The sequence below is a fragment of the Sus scrofa genome, chromosome 8 (genome assembly GCF_000003025.6).
Source record: "Sus scrofa isolate TJ Tabasco breed Duroc chromosome 8, Sscrofa11.1, whole genome shotgun sequence".
Taxonomy (NCBI): Eukaryota; Metazoa; Chordata; class Mammalia; order Artiodactyla; family Suidae; genus Sus; species Sus scrofa.
This window is the reverse complement of record NC_010450.4, coordinates 115,884,402-115,899,537: the sequence shown is the minus strand read 5'-3', so window position 1 is coordinate 115,899,537 and position 15,136 is coordinate 115,884,402.

Here is a 15,136-nt window from a genome sequence, read left to right as displayed (position 1 = left end):
TCAGAATGTTGTTTTCATCTTGACAACTTTGATGAGCAAATACCTATTTTGTTTTGATATTCATTCTTGAAATTATTCATATGATTGCATACTTTTCATGTGTTTATTGGCTATTTACATTCTGTAAATTGCCTATTCATATTTTTTTGTTTAATCAACACATATTTTGACCTCTTGCTGTGAAGCCAAGTATTGTATATATATTTCTGCCTCATTTTTCATCTGGTACTTTCATCGTTTATGGATTAGTAAAGGTTTATTTATAGATTAAAGACTTTTTAAAATTATGTTATAATTTAAGTTTGGCCTTTATGGAGGAAGATGTTGTGTCTGTTTTTGTTTTGCTGTTATAAAGTTTAAAATACACATTTGGTCTTCTATGTCACTCTTCTTCTTGTGCTTTCTTCTTAGAAAGATGTTTCCCACCCAGTGATAAAAAATTATTCACCTAACATACCTACTTTTTTCTTTTTTAGGGCCACACCTGAGGCATATGGAAATTCCCGGGCTAGGGGTTGAATCAGAGCTGCAGCTACACCTGTGACCTACACCAGTGCTCACAGCAAACGCTGGATCCTTAGCCCACTGAGTAAGGTCAGGTATCGAAACTATATCCTCACAGACATTATGTTGGGTTCCTAACCCGCTGGGCCACAATAGGAACTCTGCCACCTATATTATTGATATTCTAATTCTTTAATAGTTTTACTTTTCACATTTAAATCCTTAACTCAGCAAGAATTTCTTTTGGTAGGTGCTTTGAGATAGAAATCTACTATTTCTTTTTGTGATATTAGTTAATTTTCACCATACCATTATAAAAATCTAACTTTTTTCATTGATTCAAGATGCCTTTAGAATATTAAGTATGCATTGGACTTTCTTCACTTTCATTCCTTTCTATTGAATTCTTGTATGAGAATCACACTCACTAAATTATTGCAGCTTTATAATACATTTTGACATCTAGCAAGGTAAGTTTTATGTCTGGCAATAATTTAAAGGGTTTGTAACCTGAGGCAGAGAATGTGTGAACCTTTTGCTGAAATTGTACCCCGTGGTACATACATTTCCCCAGAGAGGGGGACCATAGTCTTAAATAGATTCTCAAAAGGATCCATGACCCCCAAAATGTTATTTCTGATCTAAAGGAAGCAAATTGTAAGAGAATTCAGGGTTTTGCCCTAAAGACTTTTACAAACATTAGCATCTTTTTTCAATATTTACAATAAAAGAATCATTATTTGCTTTTGCATTGTTCCTTTTTTTCACAGCTCTCTAAAGCAGCCAGGTTTTGTTCATTTGTGTTTGTTTGCTTTTAGGTCTAGTTTATCTGACATGAATAACAACAGTTTATAATCAAGAAAATAAAATTCAGCTGCAAACAGAGGGGAACATTTACTGTATGACTGATCTAAAGAGTCCTAAACATTTGCGTAACGTGAGTCAGATACTGTGTTAGCTGTGAAGCTTTCTGCCCAGCTAATCTAAAGTGGCCTCTCCTGTTTACTCCCTTTCTCCCCATCATACATTTGTATATGTTTAGTATATGTTCCTAATAGAATGTAAGTTCCAAGCAGTCTGTTTTATCTACCATTATACTTTCAGTTCCTTGTCAAGTGTCAAGCACATAGTAGGGCCTCAGTAAATGTTTACAGAATGAATAATATATTTTCACAGCTTCTGTGTGGGGTAAAAATGCATATGAAGTTTTCTTTTCCCATCTGTAGATGATTCTAGAATCAGGCAAGTGGGCTTTTCTTATTGGATTTTTGTCTTATTTTGTTTAACATTCTTAAAATGTATTTAGCAAATCCACTACTAAAGAAGACTAAGAAGTGAAAGTTATTGGCTATGTCATCTGAATAGTTTTTATTAAGAAGATATTGGTAAATTATTTTCCTTGTCCAAGGAAGAAAAGACAAAAAGGAATATGCTTAGACCAACGTGAGAAAAGAGGGTTTTCAGCAAATGTCAGTTTGATGTTTACCGTTATAAACCTGTCCCAGCATAGGACAAGGCTCAGGTAAGGTGCTTAGTAAATATATCCGTTAAATGAGTGTTACTGAATGTCCGTTGAAAAAATTAAACTATGGAATGTGCAGTCTGTAGGAGATGGCATTTCTCTGTCACTGGGGCTGCTTCAACGACATGTTTCAATGTCTGATGACTGTGTTCAGTCACAGATCAATTCTCACCATCTGCCTGCATCTCAGAAGGGAGCACATGCACAGTCTGGGAGTCCCACAGACTATTTTCCTTGTATGATGCTTCCTCCTTTGCACAGAATAGCTAGCTCAATTATCTGAGAATAATAGGTAGCCCAGTATAATTTCGAAGTGCAGTACATATTTTACTGAGAACAACAATCTTTTTTATAGCATTTTTTATTACTCAGTTACACTTATAGTTGTACAGTGATCATCACAACCAAATTTTACAGCATTTCCAACCCAAACCCCCAGTGCATCCCCCCACCCCAAAACCTGTCTCATTTGGAAACCATAACAGTCAGTATCTGTTCTGTACAGAAATTTATTGCATCCTTTTTTTAAATTCCAAGTGTAAGTGATAGCATTTGATGTTGGTGTCTCACTGTCTGACTGACTTCACTTAGCATGATAATTTCTATGTCCACGTTGCTAAAAATGCCGGTATTTCATTCCTCTTAATGGCGGAATAATATTCTGTTGTGTCTATGTACCACTTCTTGATCCACTCCTCTGTCGATGGACATCTAGGTTGTTTCCATGTCTTGGCTATTGAAAATAGTGCTGCAATGAACATCGGAGTACAGGTGTCTTTGCGAGTCTGGTTTTCTCTGCAAAGATGCCCAGGAGTGGGATTGCTGGATCAAATGGTAGTTCTATTTTTAGTTTTCTGAGGAATCTCCATACTGTTTTCCACAGTGGTTGCACCAATTTACAATGCCACCAAGAGTGTAATAGGGTTCTTTTTCTCCACCCCCTCTCCAGCACTTATTGTTTGTAGACTTTTTGATGATGGCCATTCTGGCTGGTGTAAAGTGGTACCTGATAGTGGTTTTGATTTGCATTTCTCTAATAATGAGTGATGTTGAACATCTTTTCATGTGTTTTTTGGCCATCCATATGGCTTCTTTGGAGAACTATCTGTTTAGATCTTCTGCCCAGTTTTTGATGGGGTTGTTTGTTTTTTTTTGGTACTGAGCTACAGAAGGTATTTGTAAATTTTGGAGATTAATGCCTTGTCAGTAGATTCATTTGCAAAGGTTTTCTCCCATTCTGAGGGTTGTCTTTTCATTTTGTTTAGGGTTTCCTTTGCTGTGCAGAAACTTTTGAGTCCCATTTGTTTATTTTTGTTTATATCATCATTACTTTAGGAGGTGGATCTGAGAAGATGTTGCTGTGGTTTATATCAGAGAGTGTTTGGCCTATGTTTTCCTCTAAGAGTTTTATAGACAACTGCTAACACCCTTAAAAGGAGAAATTGACAATAACACAATAATAGCAGGGGAATTGAACACCTCATTTACAGCAATGGACAGATCATTCAGACAGAAAATCGACAAGGAAACACAGGCCCTAAATGAAGCATTAGACCAGATGGACTTAAGAGAACAACAGTCTTATCCCCTGGAAACTTCTCAGTAATTAGGCAAAATAACCAACTAGGAGTTGACTGTATAAAATTGTAATAAAAGTACTTTTCTATATAACCCAATTTATTCTCACTGAAACTTTTAAATGGTCATCTGACTTATTTCTTTGTTTCATACATCTCTATTATTTCTATTAGATCCTTCATAAACCATCATGGTTTGCTTTGAATTTAATGAGACTGAAAATAGATAAGTACATTCCTAGGTAAATGGTAGCTGTGTTTCCCTTATTATATTTTTAGTTTAAAAATTCCACAGTGCTGTGTTGACAGTGATATTCTTTGAGAAGATTTTTAACTGAGTCCTTGAAAGCATGTTTGCTGCTGAATTGAGAGCAGATAGTTACTTTGGGAGAGCATTTTGTGTCTGTATTTGAAGAAGAGGAAGAAAGTCATGGAGAGAGGAAACAATGCATATGAATTGATACAGCCTAATTCCCCCTCTCATTCTCACCATAAGAGAGCATCTTCACATTATTCCTAGAATTACACAACTAGAAATTGTTGAGGTAGCCAAATATGAATTTCAACACCTCTGGTAAATCAACACCCAAATTTCCTGACAGACTAAAGTCAATCTGATTTTTTAAGGCACCCAGAGCAAGAGATTTGAGCTTCTTTCTCAGTAAATCTTTAGTATATTTTCTATATCTCACCTCAAGGAAATTCTATTTTAGCCAAATTCTTTGCTCTGCATTTAAAAGGCATCTCGGTGTGTATGTCAATGGAAAGGAACAGCAGCTATGAATTGACTTTCTCTTTGTGAAATTTGAATATACTTTAGAAGTGTTGCTTTTAACCTGATTATTATTGTTTGCACAGTATTATTAGAATTAGCATCAGACTTAACAGTCCTAATTTTACCTTCTGTGTCCTAAGGCTTTCATTATTTCTAAGGCTCCCTTCCAAACCTAGCCCAATTTCCACCTCCTCCTTGGCAGTAAATCTTGGATGCTTTACAGAAATGATCAGAACAGAATAATTAATGCTAATTACCGTCTTAATTACCTGAAGCTTTCTAAGACTTGATGTCTGGCAGAGAGAAGCCTGCCTTGTTCTCCCTCAGAATTATCTTGGCTGTTCCAACCCTTTTGCTCTCTTCCACCTAAAATTTAAGATCTACTTGTCAAGTTCCATGAAAAAGCTTTTATTGGATTTAGAGATTGCTTAGGGAAGAATTAACATCCTAACAATGTCCAGTCTTTTTTTTTTTTTCCTGAGCTTATGCATATAAACATGGTAATTCCCTTCAATTTCAACTTGATCATTTATAGATTACTGATTTTAGCAAATGTGTTTTCTGTATCCACTGAGGTAATCATCTGCTTTTTCTCCTTCTATTGTTTTAATGAGGCTAATTCCATTTATATATTTTCTATTGTTAAACTGGCCTTATACTCCTGGAAAAAACTTAACTTGCTCAAGATTAGCTCTTTTTTTGCAGTTATTAATGTTCTACTTTCAATTTTATCATCAGATGTTATTGTCAAGTGATTATCATTTTCTGATGTTATCCTGATTTGTTTGGGTATCAAGGTCAAGGCTATTCTAGCACCATTAACCTAGAGGAAAAATATTTTTTCTGTTCTCTAGAACTGTTTTTATAAGCTAGAGATTATCTTACTCAAATGCTTGTTTTGCTGGCCTATAAAACCAGGCAGTATATTTGGGGACAGGATAATAAGAATTAGATTTTAAGCTGCTCATTAAATGTCTTTGGTGATTATTGGTATATTTAGATTTTCCATTTCTTCTTAAATCACTTTTCTAAGATGTATTTTTCTAAGACATCTGGGTTGGCTTTTTATTTCTTTATCTATGCTGCTGATGAAAACTTAAAAAAAAATCTAGGTTCCTAACTGACTTTGAAAAACACCTTTTATTATTTTTTGACCCTCTAGCAATTTATATTCTCACCTAATAGTTAAGTTGTCCAGACCATGTTTTCTAAATTTATTGCCTCATACAACTGAATCACCTAACTCTCCTAGAGCCAAGATAAATTAGATCTCTTTTTTTGATCTACCTTGGACTTTTATCCTAATAGATCAGGTTAGTCTGACAGTGTTTATTCTTCATGAAGACTTGCTGGCAGCTATCAGCAAGGTGCTTGTAAGTTTTTCTTTCAATGGTGTTTAAACATACAGACATATACTGTATAGAATTATACTCATTGCTATAATTTTTGGAGGTGTTTGTTTGTTTGTTTTACTGTGAATATCATCAAGAGTGCTTTCCAGGAACAAATTTTAAAAAGAGTGATAGAAAATAGACAATAGAATGGAACCCTAAACAGATTCCTTAAAGAGGCATGCTGTCCTTAAGAAGACATGGGGGAATGTAGGTATAGAGAAATGCATACTAAATCCTGAGTGTTTCCTATCTTCCAAGTCAGAAATTAAAATGTACTATGATTTATGTCACTGGTAAAAGCACTCATGGATGGTTCTGATGATGTTCCAAAACAATTGAAAGATGACACCAGTTGCCATCAGTTGCAAATTTAAAGATGGTTATCAAATACGATGGGAGAGGAGGACCAGCTCAGTGGTTCTTATCCCAGCCTAGGCATTCCAGAGAAAGGACATACAGCAGCTGTGACTCTTTTACAGTGGGTCTATGTGGTCTTCATAGTGTGGGTGTGTATTCAAGAGTTTCCCAGTTCCTAACTATTGCAATCCATTCAATCCTTTAGACATAATTCATGAATTGCCATACTGCAGCCCGAGGACCAAAGCCACCCACAACCTGTTTTTGCAAATAATTTCATTGGAAAACAGTCATGCTCATTTTTTATGTATTTTCTATGGCAAGTTTCTACAAATGAGCAGTTTTGATAAAGATTGACCCCAAAAGTAAAAATATGTATCCTCCTGCTCTTTATAGAAAACCTTGCCAATCACGGAGTTAAGTCATTATGTGCCAAGACATCTGGAAAATTACTTAATGTAGGTAAGTGACTGGACTTCATAAATTTATAACTGTGGTCTGTCATTTGAGAAATAATTTGTATTATTTATTGTATGTGTGCATTTTACTAGTAGGAGAGATCAGATCCATCAGATTCTCCAAGGGGTCTTGTGTTCCAAAATGTGTTAAGAACTAATATTTTAGGTGAATATTGTTTATTTTTTTCTTTTAAAGGCTTGGGGAATGGGCTAGAAAGAAAAGCAGTTCACAAAACTGAACTCAGCATAATGAGATATCACCTTACACCTGCTAGAATGGCTATTATCCAAAAAAGAAAAAAAAGAAAAGATAAAAGTTGGTGATGATGGTGAGAGATTGGAATCCTTGTACAATATTGGTGGGGATATAAAATGATTCAGCCCCTGTGGAAATAATACGGTTTCCTCAAAAAATTAAAATGGAACTACCATATGATCCAGCAATCCCACTTTTAGTTATACACCTGAAAGAAATAAAATCAGTATCTCCAAGAGATATTTGCCCTTCCGTGTTCACTACAGCATTATTCACAGTAGTCAAGCTATAAAAACAACCCAAATGTCCATCAACGGATGAATGGATAAAGAAAATGTGATATTAATATTATTCAGCCTTTAAAAAGAAGGAAAACCTGTGATAAGTGACAACATGGATGAACCTGAGGACACTGTCCTAAGTGGAAACAGGCCTCGGGGTATTCCTACCGTGGCTCAGTGGAAACAAATCTGACTAGTATCCATGAGGACGCAGGTTCAATCCCCGGCGTTTCTCAGTGGGTTAAGGATCCAGCATTGCCATGAGCTGTGGTGTAGGTTGTAGACGTGGCTTGGATCCCACGTTACTGTGGCTGTGGTATAGGCCAGCAACTGCAGCTCAGATTTCTCAGCCTGGGAACCTCCATATGCCATGTGTTCGGCCCTGAAAAGACAAAAAAAAAAGAAGAAGAAGAAGAAGAAAACAAACAGGCCATTCATAGAAGGACAAATACTGAATGATTCCACTGATAGGAGCTATCTAATACAGTCAAACTCAGAAACAGAAACCAGTGATGGTTGCTTGGAGTTGGGGCGGGGGGGTGGAAAGGGAACAGAGGCTGCTGTTCAGTGGGTATAAGGTTTCAGTTATTCAGGATGAATGAGTTCTAAAGATCTCACTGAGGATACATCATTTATTCTAAACAATAGTAAGGAACAATTTGAAATAGAGTACGATTCCCAAAACTGGGACCATACACCCTCCTCACCCAAGATTCATACATTATCAGAAGTTGTCTATGACATGTTAGTTTTGAATTGAGAAGAATATTTGTTTCTCCACTGAGAACCCCATTGCTTGAGGTCCATTCCCATGAGGAATATTACACAGCTCTTCCCTCTGAACTCAGGTCACTTTCATGGAGTGAAGCAAAGGGCTCGTCTCTTCAAAGAACTCACTGACTTTCCACACTCTGGAGAAATTTTTCCCTCACCAATGCCTTCCTCAAAGCCATCCCTCTCTTCCGCCTCCTCTTGAAACATAACTTTCCCTTAGCAATGAATTCGGGCTTTCAAAAAATATAGAAAGAGGGTTATTTTTGAGTTGCATCTGCTTTAGACCCTGAACAAACCCTTATGCCAAAACAAAACAAAACAAAACAAAAAACTTGGTCATTTGTGTGTGTGTGTGTGTTGGGGGGCAGTAGGTTTAGGTAAAGAGAACCAAACCACAACTAATTTTTAAATACATCATGTGAGAGTTTTATTGGCAATGGGAAACGGTTCGGTTCTTTGTGGAGGGAAATGAATGATAGAAACATTGTTTTAAGAATGGGAAACTTCTATGTATTTGCAGAATCAAGTCTTAGACTTTTCAAAACATAATAGTTGTAGACTGGAGGGAGATACTTCCAGAAATCTTGCTACTTGTGACTGGGCTGATGCAAATTAAAACAGGTAAAACAGATTAGGTGATGAATATCCAGACTTAGATCTGTTGGGGATTTTATTAGACATTCAGGATTGTAAAGGCAAAAACTGGACCCAGAGGGGAAGCATATTTTCACTCAGTTTTAATCAGTAGTCTCTTAATCTTCATACTTCCCAACTTTATGAAATTACCATGACATAAAGTTTACTGAGGTTACTTGAAAATAAATGCAAATACACAGTCAAAAGCTACCTTAAATTATAACTTGCAAATAGAATAGAATTGAATGGGCTTTCCTACTGCCCACTTTCTGCCTTACATCTTTGGTGACTTTTACACATAAGAAAAAGACAGGAAAATTGGAAATTTTAGTTTTTTTAATTTTAAAGTCACTAATTTATTAAATCACCCTTTAAAACTAAAACAAGCATCTTTCTTTGTGATGTGAGTGTTCCAGTGCTGTTTCAAGTGTTTTCTTGGGAAGGCATTCGGCTTTCTGGATATACAAATCATTTATATGATGCTCCATCTATCACTCTGGATCAAATTGCATTTTTCTTTTTATATCACTGCGCTCAAAGAACATCAGGTCCTGGCGATGACATTTGTGCTTCCTGAAGTAGGTGCCATCCCTTCTGGGTAACCTTTTGTGAAATCACACGAGTGGCAGCTAGCCTAACTCTGGTTGTCCTCCTCTAGGCAATGACATTTGAGCTGCTGTCGTTTCATCTTGCACCATCTCAAAGCCAATTATTCCTCCAGGTTTTCAGCAACATTAATGATGATTACTCTTTTCCTTGCTGAATTTATAAAATGTGTCTTGGCATTTTCAATTACCCAAGCATTCAAGAGGACAAGCTTGTGTGAGTGTTGACTCAGGCCCACACCCACGCTAATGATAGAGGTTCTGTAACCACACAGCCAACTCCGATAATAAGAGGGAATGCACACAGAAGCTGAATTGTGATTTAATCCTATTATTTTAATCTCCAAAGTAAAATTCTGGATTATCCTTCCTAAATTAGAGGAGCAATTTACAGCTAATCCAAAATATATTTTTTTGCATTAGATTTGACTCCTTGCTAACAGTTTACTACTAATAATATAATAACTGATGAGAGAAAGAGGCAGCAAAAAATCATGTAATTCTTGCAGCTAGAATTTAGTAAAAACATAGAACATTTTTAAAATTGTTTGCAACCAAAAACAGAGTTTAGATTTGAAAATAGCCATGGATCCACAAGGTAAATAATTATGCATAAAGCATAGAGCATGGTTTTATATGCTCACTATAAACTGTCTTTTTAGAGAGTCTGAGGGTTTTGCTTAAATTCTCCACACATCCCCTATCCACCTTTTTTTTTTTTTTTTTTTAAGCTGGGACATGCAAAAGCTTAGGGCCTGGGATAAAATTTGCACCACAGCAGTGACCCAAGCCATAGCAGTGACAACACCAGATCCTTAACCCACAAAGACACCAGAGACCTCCTCCTCTATCCCCTTTCTGCCCTGCAGGTGCCCCCAGGAAATTGACATTGGGGAAGCATGCACAGAAATTGGGAAGGGAGGGAGAGGTAAGGGTGTTGCTCCCCGTCCCCACACTTCAGGGAAGGGTCTCTCTTACTCTATCTTAAAGACTATAGCAACTTCTGAGGGGCTTTCCTCCTCTTCCATGGTTCCAGCCTGGGCTATGCTTTCCTTCTCTTGTCCTTTTACACCCAAGGCTATTTACCTGCTTGCACTTTTGCTCGTCTCTCTGCCTTTCACATCCCTTCCTATGACCTTCTCCCAGCCTACACCTACCTGTGATCCCTGAAGTAAAACCGGTTCATCTGAACCACCTGCTGGAATCCTGATTGATACAGAGAAACTACAAATGAATAGACACGGACTGCTTTGAATGGTATCTTTTTATTTTTTACCAGCCATGTTGGATTGTAGGTGTTGATGGGGCTAAAAACTTGTGATAAAGAGCTAATTTACAAGTTGAACAATTAAGAGTTGGGTATTCCCAGCTCCTTTGTTAACATTTATCTTTATGGCTTCCTAGGGTTATACTTCCTGAAGTTAAGTCAAATTGGCCTGTGTTTATAATTTAGTAGCATAGAAAGAGGAACTCTTTCATTTACTTCATCTTGGTAACTTCTCAGTCTGGTATTATTTAAAGGGAAATAGGGTTGTATGACCATGGCAAGCATAAAATTTCTATTCGTAAATCTCAGCATTCATTGGTCACAAAGTCAAACACTTGAACAAGTTTCAAACTGCTGAACATGAAAGTAGGTAAGGCTTTAAAATTCCTCAAAGAGCAAATCAAAGTCAATAATAGAATTCAAAATAAATAACTCATTTATTTGTGTAAGCAATCTGAACTTTAATATTTCAAATCAAATACTATTTTTTTAACTTATGCAGGTGTCTATAGTTAATGTAGCAACTATCAAGGTTAATTTGCTAAAACCTCACCCAATACCAGCATACTGTAACTACACCTGGTAAGTGTGAGTTGTCTTCTTATTAATACTTACATTTCAATATGAGACACACACCACACATTTTAGAGACGCTATTTAAGATTTTTTTCCAGTGAAAAATAGAAGTGTTTCTAGAGTGTAAACTTGAGTTCATTCCAAATGAAATTAAAAGTCCCTCACAAATGTCTCTTTGAATTTGGTCTGAAACATTGCTTCTTTAAACTGTCCAGTTGCCAAAATTGCCTGGAGAGTATTTTTCAAACACAGATTAATGGCTTCAATCTCAGTCCTTCTATAAAGCTGGAGCAGATGGGACTATGTTTCATTTATCATCGTGTATCCAGAATATAATGAAAGGCCCTCAGTACTCATCTGTTGAATGAATAAATCGGAATGTTTGAAGGTAGAATCCAGGAACCTGAATTTTTATAAGGGCCTCCAGGCGATTCTGAGGACCAGGCACTTTTGAAATGCTGATCTTTAGCCTAGAAATTTAGATCTAGAGATCCTAGCCATCATTTAATTCAACCCACTAGTTCTAGAAATGGAGAACATGAAGACTGAGAGATTAAATAACATATATTTAATATTTTCATCCTTAGGAATACATTTCAGAACAAATAATGAGAGACAAAGAGAAAGGACAACTAAGATAGTTTGTGTGGTGTGTTAAAGTGCCAATATGGCTAGTTGTTTTTTTTTTTAAGTTGAAGTGTGGTTGATTTATAATATTATGTCAATTTTAGGTGTAGAGTGTAATGACTCAGTATTTTTACAGATTACATTCCATTAAAAATGCCATTATTCTCTGTTCTATACAATTGTCACTTGTCTATTTTACACATAGCAGTTTTTAACTCTTAATTCTATAACCCTAATTTACCCCTCTCTCCAATGCTAATCACTAGTTTGCTTTTGATATCTATGAATCTGTTTTTGTTGTGCATTTTGCATTCACTTTTATTACTTTTTAATTCTATATATAAGTGATATCATACAGTATTTTTCTTTCTGACTTATTTCACAAAGCATAATATTTTCCACGTCAAACGGTGCTACTGTAAATGGCAGAATATCATTCTTTTTTTATGCTGAGCAATATTCCACTGTCTGTGTGTAGGCACCACATTTTCTATATCCATTTGTCTGTAGATGGGTACTTGATTGCTTCCATATCTTGGCTTTTATACATAGTTCTGCTATGAACACTGGGGTCCCTGTATCTTTTTTAAATTAGTGTTATCATTTTTTCTAGATATATACCCAGGAATGGAATTGCTGGATCATAGGGTAGTTATATTTTTAGTTTTTTGAGGAACCTCCATACTGTTTTCCACAGTTGGCTACACCAATTTACCTGCCCACCAACAGTCTATGAGGGTTCCCTTTTTACCACATCCTCTCCAACATTTGTTTTTTGTGTTCTTTTTGATGATAGCCATTCTGACTGGTGTGAGGTGATACCTCATTAATAACTAGTGATGTTGAGCATCTTTTCATGTTCCTGTTGGCCATCTGTAAGTCTTCTTTGGAAAAGTATCTATTTAGGTCTTCTGTCCATTTTTGATTGGGTCATTTTTTTTAATATTGAGCTATACAAACTATTTATTTATATTTTGGATTGAAATATGTAGTTTTTACCTTAAAGCTGTCATTTTAAAACTTGGCCTTAAGGATTGTGAGAGGTCAGCTGAAGGGCAACTGAAGCTGGTCAAGATCCTATTTCAGGGATAACCAAGGAGACTTCCCTCCTTCTCTGCTCCCTTTCTCTCCCACTCCCATATTACACTTTTGTACAATTATGTCAAATACTTGAAGAAAATTATTTTGCTTTACTTTTTTTCCTTTTTTTTTTTATTTCCCCAATGCAGTTTTTTTTTTTCCTACTGTACAGCATGGGGACCAAGTTACATGTACATGTACACATTCTATTTTCTCACATTATCATGCTCCAACATAAGTGAGTAGACATAGTTCCCAGTGCTACACAGCAGGATCTCATTGCTAATCCATTCCAAAGGCAATATTTTGTATCTATTAACCACAGGCTCCCCAGCCACCCCACTCCCTTTCCCTCCCCCTTGGTAACCACAAGTCTATTCTCCAAGTCCATGATTTTCTTTTCTGTGGAAAGGTTATAGTAGATTCCAGATATAAGTGATATCATATGGTATTTGCCTTTCTCTTTCTGACTTACTTCACTCAGGATGAGAGTCTCTAGTTCCATCCATGCTGCTGCAAATGGCATTATTTTGTTCTTTTTATGGCTGAGTAGTATTCCATTGTGTATATATACTACATCTTCCTAATCCAGTTGTCTGTAGGTGGACATTTAGGTTGTTTCCATGTCTTGGCTATTGTGAATAGTGCTGCAATGAGCATGTGGGTATACATGTGTCTTATTTAAGGAAAGTTTTGTCCGGATATGTGCCCAAGAGTGGGATTGCTGGGTCATATGGTAGTTCTAAGTATAGTTTTCTGAGGTATCTCCATAGTGGTTGTACCATCTTACATTCCCACCAACAGTGCAGGAGGGTTCCCGTTTCTCCACATCCTATCCAGTATTTATTTGTGGACTTATTAATGATGGCCATTCTGACTGGTGTGAGGTGGTATCTTATGGTAGTTTTGATTTGCATTTCTCTAATAATCAGGGATGTTGAGCATTTTTTCATGTGCTTGTTGGCCATCTGCACATCTTCCTTAGAAAAATGTCTATTTAGGTCTTTTGCCCATTTTTCCATTGGGTTTTTGGCTTTTTTGCTGTTGAGTTGTATAAGTTGTTTGTATATTCTAGAGATTAAGCCCTTGTCAGTTGCATTGTTTGAAACTATTTTCTCCCATTCTGTAAGATGTCTTTTTAGCTTTTTTAATGGTTTCCTTTTCTATGCAAAAGCTTGTCAGTTTGATTAGGTCCCATTGGTTTATTTTTGCTCTTATTTCTGTTGCTTTGGGAAACTGACCTGAGGAAACATTTGTAAGGTTGATGTCAGACAATGTTTTGCCTATGTTCTCTTTCAGGAGTTTGATGGTGTCTTGTCTTATATTTAAGTCTTTCAGCCATTTTGAGTTTATTTTGGTGCATGGTGTGAGGGTGTGTTCTAGTTTCATTGATTTGCATGCAGCTGTCCAGGTTTCCCAGCAGTACTTGCTGAAAAGACTGTCTTTTTCCCATTTTATGTTCTTGCCTCCTTTGTCAAAGATTAATTGACCATAGGGTCTGGGTTTATTTCTGGGTTCTCTATTCTGATCTATTGGTCTGTATATCTGTTTTGGTACCAGTACCACACTGTCTAGATGACTGTGGCTTTGCAGTATTGCCTGAAGTCTGGGAGAGTTATGCCTCCAGCTTGGTTTTTTGTCCCTTAGGATTGCTTTGGCAATTCTGGGTCTTTGGTGGTTCCATATAAATTTTTGGATTGTTTGTTGTAGTTCTGTGAAAAATGTCATGAGTAATTTGATAGGGGTTGCATTGAATCTGTAGATTGCTTTGGGTAGTATGACCATTTTTACAATATTAATTTTTGCAGCCCAGGAACATGGAATATCTTTCCATTTCTTTACATCTTAATTTCCTTGATTAATATTTTATAGTTCTCAGCATTTAAGTCCTTTACCTCCATGGTCAGGTGTATTCCCAGGTATTTGATTTGTTGGGGTGCAATTTTAAAAGGTATTATGTTTTCATATTCCTTTTCTAATATTTCATTGTTAGTATACAGAAATACGACCGATTTCTGAATGTTAATCTTATATCCTGCTACTTTGCAGAATTTGTTGATCAGTTCAAGTAGTTTGGGGTTGAGTCCTTAGGATTTTCTCTATATAGTATCATGTCATCTGCATACAGTGATAACTTTACCTCTTCTCTTTCTGTTTGGATGCCTTTTATTTCTTTTGTTTGTCTGATTGCTGTGGTATTTTGCATTTACTTAAAGTATCTCTAATGGCCTTCTCTTTCACTAAGAATTTCTCAAACAACTCTCATGTTCTCTGAGCAGCATAAATTAGGCAAGTAGTAGTGAAGTTATTTTTTCTTCCAAAAAATCTGTCAATAATATAAAATTCACTTGCTAACATAATATTTTGTGCAAATACACCAAAAATGTTTAATACCTAACTTTCTTACTTCTGCCTGCATATTAACATGATTAGAAAATAGTTGTGGC